Genomic DNA, 16991 nt, shown 5'->3' on the forward strand with positions numbered 1-16991 from the left:
CTGTTCACTTGTGTTTATGGCAGTATTAAGCATTGCTATTCAACTACCACATTTAGAAAACCTCAATCCACCTTTGCTGATTCATTTTCTGGGTCCTGGCTCCCATAATGAGGCCATGTGGACATCTAAGAAAGAAAGAGGATGGAAGGAAAAGTTTTCAGGGAAGAATCAAGGAAGCTGCTACTTGGCTCCTATAACCTCATGCCTAATGACTTCTGGAACTACAGACAGCTGGGCAGGGAAAGCACTGGCTCTCGAAGGAGATAAACAAATGCCAACCATTTTAATCCTTGCTGTGACTACGCAGGTAAAAAATACAATAGCAGTAACAATAAAAACCCCACATCTTAACAAAGAAGTAACATTGTTTCCTCTGAACCAAGGAAATTTCAGCAGCCATGACAGCTACCTTTATCCCGCTATTGCTTTTCCTAAACAAAAATATTAGACCATACCAGGAATCCTTGGCAGCCTGACGAGAGTGGCATCTAGGCTCACTGTCTACTCAAGCTAACCATCTGGAAATGGAATCTGCTTGCTAAGATGAGCCACCTTGTGTGTATGACATCCAGACAGACTGGCACAGTAGCCCTGGCCTCAAACCAGGGTCCCCATATAGTAGGTCCAACTGTTAGAGCTACAGAAAGTGCTCTAAGTTTCTGGAATGAAGCCCTAATACCTGTGTACTGATAGACGACTGAATTTCATTTGTTAAAGGCACAAATTTAATTTCAAAAATGAAGCAATGATTGTTATTTCAAAATAACGTTAATTCAAACCATTGACAAGTATATAAATTATAAATGCTTTTTAACTTTTAAGCATATTGCTTATATTTTTACATAAACCAAACTTCAAACATATTATCCACAATAAATCTACTTTTTAAAAACATAATTCTTACTAGATATTTTTATTACTATTTCTATATACAGCAAAGTGATATACCTGTAATATGATCAACAGTTCCATATATTAGAATAAAGAAGCAATGAAACTATTCTGCTAAGAGTTCTATTGAAATCTCCCCTCATGAGTATTTGAGGGAACGATGAAAAAGCCAAAACGTTATCCTAGATTCAGTGATTCCATTTCTCCTTTCCCATCCAGTATTCCAAGTGGCAACATTTGTAAAACATACTTCATACAAGATCTGAGAAAAATAAGAGGGGCATGAGTATAATCCATATACATAAACAAAACAGTATATTACTTGATATTTAAATTTTGCCTGTCATCATTTATAAGTTTGAAAATGAGTCTGTGCAGTTCTAAGAAACAAAATTTAGATTAGAATGACCAAAGTATTACCCAACAAAAATAGCACCAATGAAGGAATATGTTATCTAAAAATGACCTAGCTCTACTCCACTGGAAAGGAAAAGATCCATTGTTGGCTCTTGTCCTCAATATTTTATAGAACCCTGCTTCCTTCCAAGAGTCTTCTCTATTTTTAAAATCTGGGGATTATATTACAATATTATATGGTAACTATATTTCCATTTTATGTGAATAGCTTAGCATCTATACATAGTAGTCGAGCTACACTTTTCTTAATAAAGAAGGAAGAAAGGATGGGGATGTTTTGTTTGAGGCAAATTATGCTCACACACTGAGATTGTCTTTGCCAATAATTTATTTAACACAGGGTCACTGTGGGAATTGTAATTTAAAACAATATTTTACAAGCCAATAGCATAGAGGATAATATCTCTAATAAGCCAATAGTATAGAGAACAGCAGAGAATCTATTGCTACAGAGATCAAGGGACTAAGAAATAGTCATGAGGAGCTAAAATATGCTATAAATGAGGTACAAAGTAAAATGGAGGCGGTCACAGCACGAATTGAAGAGGCAGAGGAGAAAATAGGTGAATTAGAATATAAAATTATGGAAAAAGAGGAAGCTGAGAGAAAGAGAGAAAAAAAAATCTAGGAGTGTGAGGGGAGAATTAGAGAACTAAGTGATGCAATCAAATGGAACAATATCTGTATCATAGGAATTCCAGGAGAAGAAGAGAGAGAGAAAAGAGCTGAAGGCGTACTTGAAAAATCATAGCTGAGAACTTCCCTGATCTGGGGAAGGAAACAGATATTGAAATCCAAGAGGCACAGAGAACTCCCTTCAGACATAACTTGAATCGATCTTCTGCATGACATATCATAGTGAAACTGGCAAAATACAAGGATAAAGAGAAAATTCTGAAAGCAGCTAGGGATAAACATGCTCTAACTTACAAAGGTAGACACATGAGTAGTGGCAGACCTATCTACTGAAATTTGGCAGGCCAGAAAGGAATGGCAGATTTCTTCAATATGAGGAACAGAAAAAATATGCAGCCGAGAATCCTTTATCCAGCAAGTCTGTCATTCAGAATAGAAGGAGAGATAAGGTCTTCCCAAACAAACAAAAACTGAAGGAATTCATCACCACTAAACCAGCCCTACAAGAGATTCTAAGGGGATTCTGTGAGCGAAATGTTGCAAGGACCACAAAGTACCAGAGACATCACTACAAGCATGAAACCTACAGACATCACAATGACTCTAAACCCATATCTTTCTATAATAACACTGAATGTCAATGGACTAAATGCTCCAACCAAAAGACATAGGGTATCAGAATGGATAAAAAAACAAGACCCGTCTATTTGGCGTCTACAAGAGACTCATTTTAGACCTGAGGACACCTTCAGATTAAAAGTGAGGGGATGGAGAACTATCTATCATGCTACTGGAAGTCAAAAGACAGCTGGAGTAGCCATACTTATATCAGACAAACTAGACTTTAAATTAAAGGCTGTCACAAGAGATGAAGAAGGGCATTATATAATAATTACAGGGTCTATCCATCAGGAAGAGCTAACAATTACAAATGCCTATGCGCTGAATATGGGAGCTCCCAAATATATAAAACAATCACAAACATAAGCAACCTTATTGATAAGAATGTGATAATTGCAAAGGACTTTACACACTTACAACAATGGATAGATCATCTAGACACAGAATAAATAAACAAGGGCCCTAAATGATACATTGGATCAGATGGACTTGACAGATATATTTAGAACTCTGCATCCCAAAGCAACAGAATATACTTTCTTCTCGAGCGCACATGGAGCATTCTCCAAGATAGATCACATACTGGGTCACAAAACAGCCCTTCATAAGTATAAAAGAATTGAGATCATACCATGCACACTTGCAAACCACAATGCTATGAAACTTGAAATTAACCACAGGAAAAAGTCGGGAAAACCTCCAAAAGCATGGAGGTTAAAGAATACCCTACTAAAGAGTGAATAGGTCAACCAGTCAATTAGAGAAGAAATTAAAAAATATATGGAAACAAACGAAAATGAAAATACAACAATCCAAACGCTATGGGATGCAGCAAAGGCAGTCCTGAGAGGAAAATACATTGCAATCCAGGCCTATCCCAAGAAACAAGAAAAATCCCAACTACAAAATCTAACAGCACACCGAAAGGAAATAGAAGCAGAACAACAAAGACACCCCAACCCCAGCAGAAGAAGAGAAATAATAAAGATCAGAGCAGAAATAAACAATATAGACTCTAAAAAAAACTGAAGAGCAGATCAATGAAACCAAGTGTTGGTTTTTTGAAAAAATAAACAAAATTGAGAAACCTCTAGCCAGGCTTCTCAAAAAGAAAACGGAGAGGACTGAAATAGATAAAATCATGAATGAAAATGGAATTATTACAACCAATCCCTCAGAGATACAAACAATTATCAGGGAATACTATGAAAAGTTATATGCCAACAAATTGGACAACCTGGAAGGAATGGACAAATTCCTAAACACCCATGCACTCCCAAAACTCCAACAGGAAGAAATAGAAAACTTGAACAGACCCATAACCTGCGAAGAAATTGAATCAGTTGTCAAAAATCTCCCAACAAATAAGAGTCCAAGACCAGATGGCTTCCCTGGGGAATTCTACCAGACATTTAAAGCAGAGATAATACCTATCCTTCTCAAGCTATTCCAAAAAATAGAAAGGGAATGAAAACTCCCAGACTCATTCTATGAAGCCAGCATTACTTTGATTCCTAAACCAGACAGAGACCCAGCAAAAAAAGAGAACTACAGGCCAATATCCCTGATGAATATAGATACAAAAATTCTCAATAAGATACTAGCAAATCGAATTCAACAGCATATAAAAAGAATTATTCACCATGATCAAGTGGGATTCATTCCTGGGATGCAGGGCTGGTTCAACATTCACAAATCAATCATTGTGATACATCACATTAATAAAAGAAAAGAAAAGAACCATATGATCCTGTCAATCAATGCAGAAAAACCATTTGGCAAAATTCAGCATCCTTTCTTAATAAAACCCCTCGAGAAAGCCGGGATAGGAGGAACATACTTAACCATCATAAAAGCCATTTATGAAAAGCCCACAGCTAATATCATCCTCAATGGGGAAAAACTGAGAGTTTCCCCGCAAGATCAAGAACACGACAGGGATGTCCACTCTCACTGCTGTTGTTTAACATAGTGCTGGAAGTTCTAGCATCAGCAATCAGACAACAAAAGGAACTCAAAGGCATCAAAATTGGCAAAGATGAAGTCAAGCTTTCACTTTTTTCAGATGACATGATATTATACATGGAAAACCTGATAGACTCCACCAGAAGTCTGCTAGAACTGATACATGAATTCAGCCAAGTCACAGGACACAAAATCAATGTACAGAAATCAGTTGCATTCTTATACACTAATAATGAGGTAACAGAAAAAAATAAAGAAACTGATCCCATTCGCAATTGCACCAAGAAGCATAAAATACCTAGGAATAAACCTAACCAAAGATGTAAAAGATCTGTATGCTAAAAAGTATAGAAAGCTTATGAAGGAAACTGAAGAAGATACAAAGAAATGAAAAACCATTCCGTGCTCATGGATTGGAAGAATAAATATTGTTAAAATGTCAATACTACCCAAAGCTGTCTACACGGTCAATGCAATCCCAATCAAAATTGCACCAGCTTTCTTCTTGAAGCTAGAACAAGTAATCCTAAAATGTATGGAACCACAAAAGACCCCAAATAGCCAAAGTAATATTGAAGAAGAAGACCAAAGGGGGAGGCATCAAAATCCCAGACTTTAGCCTCTACTACAAAGCTGTCATCATTAAGACAGCATGGTTTTGGCACAAAAACAGACACATAGACCAATGGAATAGAATAGAGACTCCAGAACTAGACCCACAAAAGTATGGCCAACTAATCTTTGACAAAGCAGGAAAGAATATCCAATGGAAAAAAGACAGTCTCTTTAACAAATGGTGCTGGGAGAACTGGACAGCAACATGCAGAAGAATGAAACTAGACCACTTTCTTACACCATTCACAAAAATAAACTCAAAATGGATAAAGGACCTGAATGTGAGACAGGAATCCATCAAAACCCTAGAGGAGAAAGCAGGAAAAAAACCTCTCTGACCTCAGCCGCAGCAATTTTTTACTCGACACATCTCCAAAGGCAAGGGAATTAAAAGCAAAAATGAACTATTGGGACCTCATGAAGATAAAAAGCTTCTGCACTGTAAAGGAAACAATCAACAAAAGTAAAAGTCAAACGATGGAATGGGAAAAGATAATTGCAAACGACATATCGGACAAAGGGCTAGTATCCAAAATCTGTAAAGAACTCACCAAATTCCACACATGAAAAAAGAAATAATCCAATGAACAAGTGGGCAGAAAACATGAATAGACACTTCTCTAAAGAAGACTTCCGGATGGCCAACAGGCACATGAAAAGATGCTCACCGTCGCTCCTCATCAGGGAAATACAAATCAAAACCACACTGAGATACTGCCTCACGCCAGAGTGGCCAAAATGAACAAATCAGGAGACTATAGATGCTGGAGATGATGTGGAGAAATGGGAACCCTCTTGCACTGTTGGTGGGAATGCAAATTGGTACAGCCACTCTAGAAAACAGTGTGGAGATTCCTCAAAATTTAAAAATAGATCTACCCTATGACCCAGCAATAGGACTGCTAGGAATTTACCTAAGGGATACAGGAGTGCTGATGCATAATAGGGGCACTTGTACCCCAATGTTTATAGCAGCACTTTCAACAATAGTCAAATTATAGAAAGAGCCTAAATGTCCATCAACTGATGATTGGATAAAGAAATTGTGGTTTATCTATACAATGGAATACTACTTGGCAATGAGAAAGAATGAAATCTGGCCATTTGTAGCAACGTGGATGGAACTGGAGAGTGTGATGCTAAGTGAAATAAGTCATACAGAGAAAGACAGATCCCATATGTTTTCACTCTTATGTAGATCCTGAGAAACTTGACAGAAGACCATGGGGGAGGGGAAGGGGAAAAAAAATTTAGGAGAGGGAGGGAGGCAAACCATAAGGGACTCTTAAAGACTGAGAATAAACTGAGGGTTGATGGGGGGTGGGAGGGAGGGGAGGGTGGGTGATGGGCATTGAGGAGGGCACCTGTTGGGATGAGCACTGGGTGTTGTATGGAATCCAATTTGACAATGAATTTCATATTAAAAATTAAAAAATAAAAAATAATAAGCCAGTAAAGAAATAACATACTTCAAACCAATGATAGATTAATCACACTGTTGTTTGAGCAAAGGGGAAATGAAAGATCTAAAATCCAAATTTAGTTGAGGTGTGCCTTTCTACTAGTTGATAATCAGTAGATTTGGCCCTTCCAACGACTAAACTCTGGGGATCTGCTACTGGCATAGGACCCTCCCTGCCAGGGTACTCAGCCAGCGGGGGTGGCACTGGAGCTGACAGGCAAAGTGGGCTGCTCTGAAGGTTGTCACTCCAAGGACTGTCACACAGTTTGTACCGCTGCCTACGAGGTGTAGCCTCGCCAGTCCAGGAACAGATGTCCCTTCCCCTCCTGAGACTACTGCGTGGCTTAACACCACTGATGCACAGGAGCGTCTTGCCCCCTGCAGAAACAGGGCTGCAAGATCTTTGGAGACCTATTTAGATCAGCCAAAAGTAGACTGGCCCAGACGCTTCCAGTAAGTCCTCACAAATTCTTGGTATTTAAAGTTTAAATGTCAATTACATAGTAGAAGCTCTTCCATTTATTATCGACAAGACTTCAGTGGTGCCCACTAAATCAACAGTTGGGCTACCGAGTGCTTATCAACAGCTAATGTCAGTGACAACATCTTGACACAGCTCCCTCAATGTAAAAAAGTCATCCTTAGATCAAAGCAATGTTGCTTAAGTCATAAGGGTATTTGAAATCATAACAAACCAAGAGACAACAGGGAGGAAGGAAGGAAAGAACGAAGGAAGGAAGAAAGGTAATTTAAATTTGAAACCGGAAAGGGATTTTTGCCATTGTGCTCCAAAGCCAAAGCCACAACCTCATCTGTGGGCAATGGCACAAGTGTTCGTGTGGACAAGTCTAGTGTTGGCACTTGTGGTTTCTGTTGGTGCCAGCCGCTTCAGCAGCTGCAGGAAGCAGTGGTGAAAGAGGTGATAGTAAGTGAGCAGTGGTGCTGACAGAGCTGATGAGGAAGCTTCTTATGGGTGACTCAGCAATGGAGGTCTCAGAATAGAGGACTTACACAAGAGCATTCAGGAAGGACTTCTTGGGGACTCTGCAGAAAAGTCTTAGAAGAAGATAAGGATAATCTGTTTCCAATGAAATAGTTTTACTTACTGGGAACATGGCACATTTTTTATAACTGGACCAGAGCAGCTAGAAGAAATGGAAGTTACGTTTATTAACTTTTTTACTAAAGAAACTGAAGCTGATAAAAATGAGATACTTTTCCCAGAAGTGATTCCTTGGAACAATATTACATTCAGGGAGGCCACAAAGCCCAAAGCCCAAAGAACCAATCTCTAATTTGAGATCTCATTCATTAGAAATCAGTGTAAGATATTTGCAAGAGATACAAAGGCTCCTTGAGTACTCCTAAAATCAGTCTAAATTTTTCTCTGCCCTAACCCTTTAACAAGTGTTATAGCCACATCAAGTCTACCAAAACGGCATTGCCTTTCCAGTTGACATTTTTTTATAGACATTATTCTTACAGAACATATATTCATTCTCCTTTTCAAAAAGTTTATAAGTAGTTGTAAGTTTATTAAAAGAAAATCAAATCCTTCTTTCTTGAGAAATCTGATGGCGCTGGTTAGAAGGAAACTGAACCCTCAAGAAGGGAGAAAGGACTGGTGAGAGCAGATGGAAACATTTTACCTTTTGTGAACTCATTTCACATCAGGTGAGTTTTATAGTAACTAAGAGCAATTTTATTTGAACTTCTCAGTGACCTTTATGAGATTAGGTAGTGGCAGCTTGAGGCTACCTCCTAGAGGAACCTGGCCATGTTTCAAAAGCACCAACCTAATTGGCACTCGTTCCAATAACCTTTTGTGAGTCACAAGGTTAAGTGGAAACAGGGACCAAACCAAACATTCACAATGGTCTTTCTTGAACAAGGTGAAAGTCTTTTTCGTGGTGTGTGTGTGTGTGTGTGTATGTGTGTGTGTGTGGTTGTTGTTTAGTTTTATCCCGTTTTGTGGTTGATTTTCATTACAAGGAGGTCTGCCTACAATTCTGCCAATCTAGAAACTTTTATAAATAGGGAAATAGAATAAAGTCAGTTGAACATTACGTTTATTGCCTGTACTATTTACAATCACTGCAAGAGACACACAGATAAAAGTCAAAATCTGACCACAAAAATACCCACTTATGAGGTCTCTTCATAGTCAAAATACTATAGAATGCTATAGTTAAGCGCTGTACGTGAGAAAAATCACAACAGCTTTTTTTCTTTTCTCTTTTTCTGTGCTGGTAAATTGTACAAATGGTATGAAAGTCATAGAGTTGACAGTGTATCATTCTGTTCCTCCACAATTTGGTAATTAGTGGAATGTACCACAGTAAATTAATTGGAAGTATTTTTTTTTAATCCTAAGCATAGGGAAAGTTAAATTGCTCCTGCTTCTGGCCCAATGTGTTTTGCCATCTGGACTGCCACTAACTGCTGGAAGTGCCCCCTTCCTCCCAAAGAAAAAATAAAAGATAAATGCTTTTGAACACTACCTTATGCCTGTTTAAACATCAATTTCTGACTACACACAGTAGCTCCCTGTGTAGCTTCCTCCTCCCCTCCCCCTCATTCTCATTTTTCCTCCCTGCAACTATCCTGACAAGGAGAAAGAAAGGAGGAAATCTTACATGTAGAACATTTCCATTATGATCCCCAGTGTGGTGCCATTAAATAGTACCCTTTCTGAGTGGGTCTAATTGGCCAATATGTGGTGCTTTCTATTGATGCTTTTTAGTCACTATAGAGTTCGATTTACTTATAGGTATATAATTCATCACGTGAAGGTCACTTTCTTCACTCATTGTTCTGCTGTTTAAATTGTTATTCTATGTGAATTTCCACGTAATTAACTGGTTTGGTTGCAATTTCAAACACTTCAGAAAGACAAAGGGAAAACTGAAAAAAAGCCACATTTGTGAATGGTTTACATTCAGAAGCGTTACTTGTCATTTCCCTAGACCACCAGATGTCAGCCTAAATTGAAGAATGGAAAAGAAACCGTGTATGGTGTGAGTTTCTAGTGTGCCAGATGGAGTTTTACACAGCCCTGCAGGAAGAGTTAGCCAGCAGCAGTTACAATTCAGTGTTAGAAACAGCACAGTGATCCTGCATGCACGGTAGCATTTTTTGATTATGGAACTTAATTATATCATAGATCACTGATAGCTTAATTTATGAGGATTGATTTTGTTAATTCAAGCAGTTCAAAAGTCACTGTTAAAGCTTCAGTCCGTTTAATTGTATCTGACTTAAGCTTTACTCATGCTACCAGAAGACAAATGGCTATACAGAGGTAATACATTTTTATTTTTCCTGCTGTTTGTCCATTTATTCCATTTATTTCTACAAGTATCATTGACTGCGATTTACATTTCGATGAGCAGTAGTTTTTTTTTTTTTTTGCTTTTCATTGAGTAAAAGAAAATTCAAATCTTAAACTATGTTAAAAATGTATCACTTTTTATTTCACTACCACTGGAGTACCCACCACCTTAAAAAGTTAAGATTTTCCTCTCAATATTACCATCCATTTCAAATTGAGAGATTACAGATGTTACTTCTTAGGACCAAACTGTGCTTTGGGCTAATCTAACAGAAGTGGTCTGCTGTATTTTTTATTAATATATGCAACATTGAACATGTAGGGAAATTCTATTAAAGTATGCGGTAAGAATGGCAGTCAGGAATGCATTTAGAACGATTTTACTTATCTTTTGAATTTAACATAGGAGGATGAGTAATATATTAAATTGAATAACAGAGGAGTGAATTTAAAAGATTGAGCCTGTGAGAGAAAAGAGAGAGAGAGAAAATGTATAATTTGCCCTGATAGTTTATTTAGGATTCAATCCTGCTCAAGCTAGCTCTCATTACTGATGTATCAATGAAACAGGGCTTTTCTCCCTGTCTCTTCACCTTCTCCTTGAATTTTAACCCTGACGTTTATTTGAACACCAGCAGCCAGGCTCTTATCTTTTTTCACCCCACAGAGCTATGAAAGCCAAATTCCCTTTGAAGCCAATGATAATGATAATGATAATAAAACCTCACATTTGCTTAACATTCTGAAAATAAAAGAGCTTAAAATACTCTGTGGACATGATCTTATTAACCTCATAATAAAGTCCTTTTTGACATAGTAAATGCGAATTTCAAAAAGGTTAAAGGCCTATTCCATGGTTGCACAGTGTATCGACGGCAGAATCGAATCAAACTTCTTATTTTATCTCAACAGTAGCTTTGACATCTGAACTTCATTTTAAAATCAGATCAGCAGGAAAGAGGAACAAAATAAGAAGCTGGCTTTTTATTCAGTTTTTCCTAATCCTTAATGAGAAGTTCTTCTATAGTGACTTTGTAGAAAATAAAATCTGAAGATTTAGGTTTGATTAGATCTTACATATTATGTTTGTATATTTTGAATCTCAAACATCTATATGTCTTTCACTGTTACCAAATATCGCGATACCCCAGAGGCTTATTAATCTCTAGCCCATTACAAAACAGTTTATGATACAGATTTTGTATTAGTTCCAAAATTAATAATCTTCAAGTGGTAGAGATTCTGATATCCTAAAGAGGGGAGAATATTCTACTTTCCCAACATAACCGCACCGTATGTTAAGGAAAAGTAAAGAATGGATTTGATTTGATATGTATAAATCCAGAAATAAATTGTGAAGAAAACTGAAGACATGATGCTTAATACAAGCACATTCAAATTATCTACACCAATAGATGTGGGAGTGACATAATGTGCTCTATCACCAGGGGTGTGTTTAAAGACTGAGTCTAGGGGCACCTGGGTGGCTCAGTTAAGTGTCCCACTTCAGCTCAGGTCATGATCTCATGGGTCGTGGGTTCAAGCCCCGCATCGGGCTTTGTGCTGACAGTTTGGAGCCTGGAGCCTGCTACAGATTCTGTGTCTCCTTCTCTCTCTGCCCCTCCTGTACTTGCATGTGCGTATGATCTCTCTCTCTCTCTCAAAAATAAAAATAAACATTAAAAATTTTTTGAAAAAAGACTGAGTCTGAACTTCTGCTTTCAGGCACAGAAATGTAACAGTACCCTTATACACAGTGGTTTTGTTTCTGGCGGGTGTTTCTGTTTTGTTTTTCTTGTACAAAGTGGTACAAGAAGGTTTGTTTGTTTGTTTGTTTGTTTGTTTTGGATTTTCCTTTGCCTGTCTATGCTTCCAAAGTCTCAAGTTTAAATAACTAAATAACTAACTAAATAAATAAATAAGAAAAAAAAAAAAAGAAAAGCTTCTTATTGTGTAGAAGCCACAAAAGAGTAGACAGTAGCAGCTGATGTATTCCAAGTTTCACCAAGTAATTGTTTATAGTTTAGGTCACAAAAAGCTTTGAGAATTTCCATGCGGACCTGTTTGCTACTCCATACAGCCTTGATGGAAATTGAAGCTAGGAATGTGGGGCCCGTCTGTCCCTTGAACTCAGATCAACAGCCCAAGTCCACCACAGGTAGAAAACGTGGGATGATTTCCCTCCCTCTCAATCTGCATCATTATCAAAATGTTTTTCTTCCAACTCTGTCAAGTCTCTCAGTCAAGCAAAATACTTCTCAGAATGGCATGCAGCCCCTTTGTTCTCTGCTCATGCACCTTCCCCATTATGTAGCTTTGAATACATAATCTGCAACTTTCTTCTTCCCCTTTCCGTTCTCAGAGCTACTCAGCAAACATGTGCTGTTAGGCACTGCAGACAGGATTCAAGGGGCCTTACTCTTCCTGCTGTGCACAGTCCGGCAGGCACAGCAGACACAGTGAACTTGGTGCTTTTATCAGTGTGGTAAACCTGTGATCGAGGTGCTTAACAAATGCAACAATCCGTTCTTCCCTAGATGCAAAGGTGGTGTTGGGAAAGACCCAGCCAAGTGGACTGGAAGCATGGGTAAGATGTGAGCAGTTTGAGAGAGGTTATTCTAGAAAGCAGAGGCACATTTACATAAAAATGCAGAGGATGTTTACAGAAAGGTGTGTGTACAGTGTCCTGGGGGAATGGTATCCCTCAACACTGACTTCATCTAATTGTTTTACTTTAGCTCACAAACCTTCTTTTAGAATGCATTTATTTATTACAACTCCTATTTAACACCTACTATAAGTGTTAGACTATGGGGAGCTACGTATATCCCATATATCGGAACTTTACAATTCTATTTTTTCCCCAATCCTTATAAACAGTCTGTTTATTACCTCCCATGTCATAGGCAAAGTTAGCAGCTCCAACCTTTAATGCCTATTAGAGTCACCAACAGAGCTTTTTAAGATACCCATACCCAGAGACCTCTTTGGACAAATGAAAGCGCATATTTCGGTGATTCTCATTGAGAGCCTCTGGTATAGGTGATCTAAGGGGGTCTGGTCTTATGTGTTATTTATAAGCAGGGCCCCTGAAAAGAATTAGCCACACAGACCCTTCTACTGCCTCAGGGCTATAAGTATGCAACAGATTAGCCTCCCTCAATCTCTTGAAGTCCTAGTGCTTCTATCTTTACTGAATACAATTCTTGGAATACCTTTCTTTGGGCCTCCATGGACTTCAGAATGAAGTTAAAATTCTTAACAGAGTATACAAGACCCTTCATTAATTGCTCATGAGATGCATGTTCAGTCTCATCTTCTGCCACGCACACATGCACACATGCACGCACACACGTATGTGCACACTCACGCACACGCACACAGAGACACACACACATCCCTTTTTGCCCAGTAATATGACACACTTGACATTCTCAGAATATGTCAAGATCCCTCACAACTTCCAGCTTTGAACATATTTTTCCTTCTTATCCCAGGGTTATTCCCTCTTCCGCTTCATACCTGTGCAAGACTAACATTCTTTTAGACTTCATAAGCAAGTGTTCTTTAACCATGCCCGCTTCACCAGGATGGATTAATTAGTCCTTTCTTCTCTCTACCCTCCATGCAGAGATCTGTTGCAGTACTTTTTTCACTATATTATAATTGCTAACTTTTCATTAGTCTTCTTACTAGAAGGCAAGCTCCTGCTGAGTAGGCAGGAGGTCATGTTTACTTCTGAAATCCTTAATGTGTATGCTTGGCACAAAAAAGAGGCTCAAGTGTGTATTGGGAAAAAAGAATTATATGACTTCATTGAGACATGTTTCTCTTCCAAAATATTTCAAAATTTCTGCATTCTCACTGAATGGTTTTTAAAGTCTTGGCGCATTGGAGAACCAAATTTGTGTAGCATATTTTAGCAAATGCTAGACATATGCATAACTTTCTGTGTATAAAACTCCTTAATTTAGGATTATGTTATTTGAAAGTTATTTGACACTTAAAAAAGACTGAAGGGGTCCTTGGGTGGCTCCATCATTTATGTGTCCAACTTCAGCTTAGGTCATAATCTCATGGTCCGTGAGTTTGAGCCCCCTGTCGGGCTCTGTGCTAACAGCTCAGCCTGCTTTGGATTCTGTGTCTCCCTCTTTCTCAAAATAAATAAAATATATTTAAAAAAAAAAACCCTGAAAATGCAGACTCAGGAAATGCTAAAGAGTGTTGTGATTTCTTCTTTATATTAATAGCAATTACCAGAATATCTTTTCTTTATTTGGAGCAAAATTGCAAGATAAGAAGTAAAGACCTTTTCTTTGCACTTAATTCACTGTTTCTATTTCAGGCTTAATAGGATAAAGGAAATGTGAAAAATAAATTTATTTAACTTGGATAAGCATTGACAGATTAGTAAGAAAGAACCTGTCCTATGAAGATCCCTTTCCTTCAGGTTTTCCCCCATTAAAAGGGCAAAAGAACATTGAAATTGCATAAATAATGATAATTAATATTTAATGAGTGATTGACCAAATGCCAGATGTAAACCTACCGTGACCAAACACAAGGAAATATCTTTTGATGGTTTCACAGCCAATGTCTTTTGGGAATCATTTTTGAAATAGGCTGTTAAAATACTCCTTGTTTTCGTAATTAGGCATTTAACCTCTGCTGCTATATTTAGGCGAAGAATAAGAATCTTTGGACTTGTATCAATGAACCAAAAATTGTGTCTCATGAAAATACAACATCGTGTGCTTCAAAACTGCTGGAAGCACAAAATAATTTAAATCCCACTATGCCACTTTGACTACTATAGAGAAATATTCCTGTAGTAGAATGACACTTTTTAATACACATCATTTCCTTTCTTACTATTTTATCAGCATCAGTTGCTACTTGCTTTCCTATTACCAGACTGATACTGCCAAGATGTTACAACTAAAATGTTCATTCTTAAGTGTTGCAAACCTTAATTATTCTGCTTCACACTCCCTCTCTTATCCTAAATTGTTTTTTTAGGTCTCTCCACACTAAGGTTTTCTCCATCCCTCTCCAACATCTTTATTTTACTTACTACATATTCCTAATTAGGCACTGTTGCATGTTGTGTTGTCCGGAAGCTGACTTTAAGATGAAAAATTCCATTTAGAAAGTTGATTAGAGAGTGGTCTTTGGAAAAACAACTATGGAAAAGAAAGGAGGAAAGCAGGGTTGAGGACAGGGAGGGATTGAACAGTAATATGATCAAAGCAAAGACTTCAGTTGAGACCGCTGGTCCCTCAGGGAGCACCAGGACTGAGGTGGCCTGTTAAAATCTCCTGCGTGTAAGTGAGTGGTTAGGCCTTTATATGTCCACTCAAACCAGTTATTAGTTCTGAGCTGCCCCTACACTGGCAGCCTCACCCTGGCCAAGGAGATTCTCTATGCCTGAGCCAATTCCAGGACCCACAGAGACAATGACCAGTGGCTATGGAAGAAGTCCTTCTTGAAGGAGAATCTTGGTGGCACATCATAGTGCCCACTGCAAGATCAAACTGGCTCAACTGTGCCTTTTGCCAAAGATAACTCAACCAAAGCTTCCTAAAGGAAGTTAAAGACTTTTTCTGACCAACAACTTTAGATAATACAGTGATGTACAACACGAGAGGCCTCCTTTAGAAAACAATTAGAGGGACTGAATTAAGAAAACAAAACAGAGAAAATGTTGTGGAATGAGAAGAACTGAGTGGGGTAGTTTATGTATAGTCATTCCCTGGAATACAGTGCCAGTGAAAGCCACAAGTAGCATGATAGCCAGAAGAATCTTAAAGAATATGGTTGTCAGCATCTATTTGGAAATGGTTGGTGTTGCTGCAGTGTAAATCTTCCTCCACTCCACCACTCCCACCAAAGTCTTTAATTAAGTTTACTTCAAGCATGGATCCTGAATGAATGATGGAATTTTAGTGAATATTAACATATAATCTTCAGATTCACAAATGGGTTGACATAGCATGTGTATAAATAAAATGCTGGAACTAGAACTGACCATTTAAATATAAACTCTTGAGAATTTTCTTAAATTGTAATAAATATTTTCAAATAAGTATTTCATAAATCTTAGAGGGGTGCCTGAGTGGCTCAGTTCGTTGAGCGGCTGACTTTGGCTCAAGTCATGATCTTGCTGTCCATGAGTTCGAGCCCCGTGTCGGGCTCTGTGCTGACAGCTCAGAGCCTGGAGCCTGTTTCAGATTCTGTGTCACCCTCTCTCTCTACCCCTCTCCCACTCATGCTCTCTCTCTCCCTCTCCCTCCCTCTCTCTCCCTCTCTCTCTCTCTCTCTCTCTCTCAAAAATAACCATTAACAAATTTTTTTAACTCTTAGAAAATTTTATATGTGCATAAAATGGGGTTCAAGTTTATCTTAATAGGTTTGAAGGGGTGATGGTATACCAGGTAATAAATGCATTACACTTATGAAAACATATCTAGTACATTTAACATAGTAAGTGAAATACTGATAATTCAGAATTTAGCAAAGAAACGGCTTTTGAATTCATCTAACTCTGAAATAGTGAAGACACACTAAATATATTAGTAAAGGACATTTTTATTAATTGTATGTTCAAGCCACACTTAGCCTGGAAGATGCTTTTCCCCACACAAGTTAGTACTGATAAAACCCCTACTGCAGCTACAGTAGAAGGTATTTTGTGGGAGAAATATGTACCCAGTACTTGTCAATTGTGTCTACACACCTCACAGACCCTTGCTGCCAGAATCCCTCTTCTTACATAGATGTTAGGATTAACAATTTATTTAAGAAATAGAGCAATAAAAATCAGATTAGTAAAATCTGTTTGAGAAAGAAAGTCATAGCAGGTTTGAGATTGAACCTAGAACAATTGGAGGGAGAAAAAAAATGAAAGAAAATAAATTTGCCATTTATCAAGTACTTATTCTGCACCAGACTCTGAGCAAGATGTCTCCAATCCTCAAGTGACTCTGAATGGTGAAGACCCATTTTGTACTGAGGGGTCCAAGGATTGGAGGGGTCATGTTACTTGTCCAAAGC

This window comes from Prionailurus bengalensis, chromosome B1, assembly GCF_016509475.1.
Source record: "Prionailurus bengalensis isolate Pbe53 chromosome B1, Fcat_Pben_1.1_paternal_pri, whole genome shotgun sequence".
Taxonomy (NCBI): domain Eukaryota; kingdom Metazoa; phylum Chordata; class Mammalia; order Carnivora; family Felidae; genus Prionailurus; species Prionailurus bengalensis.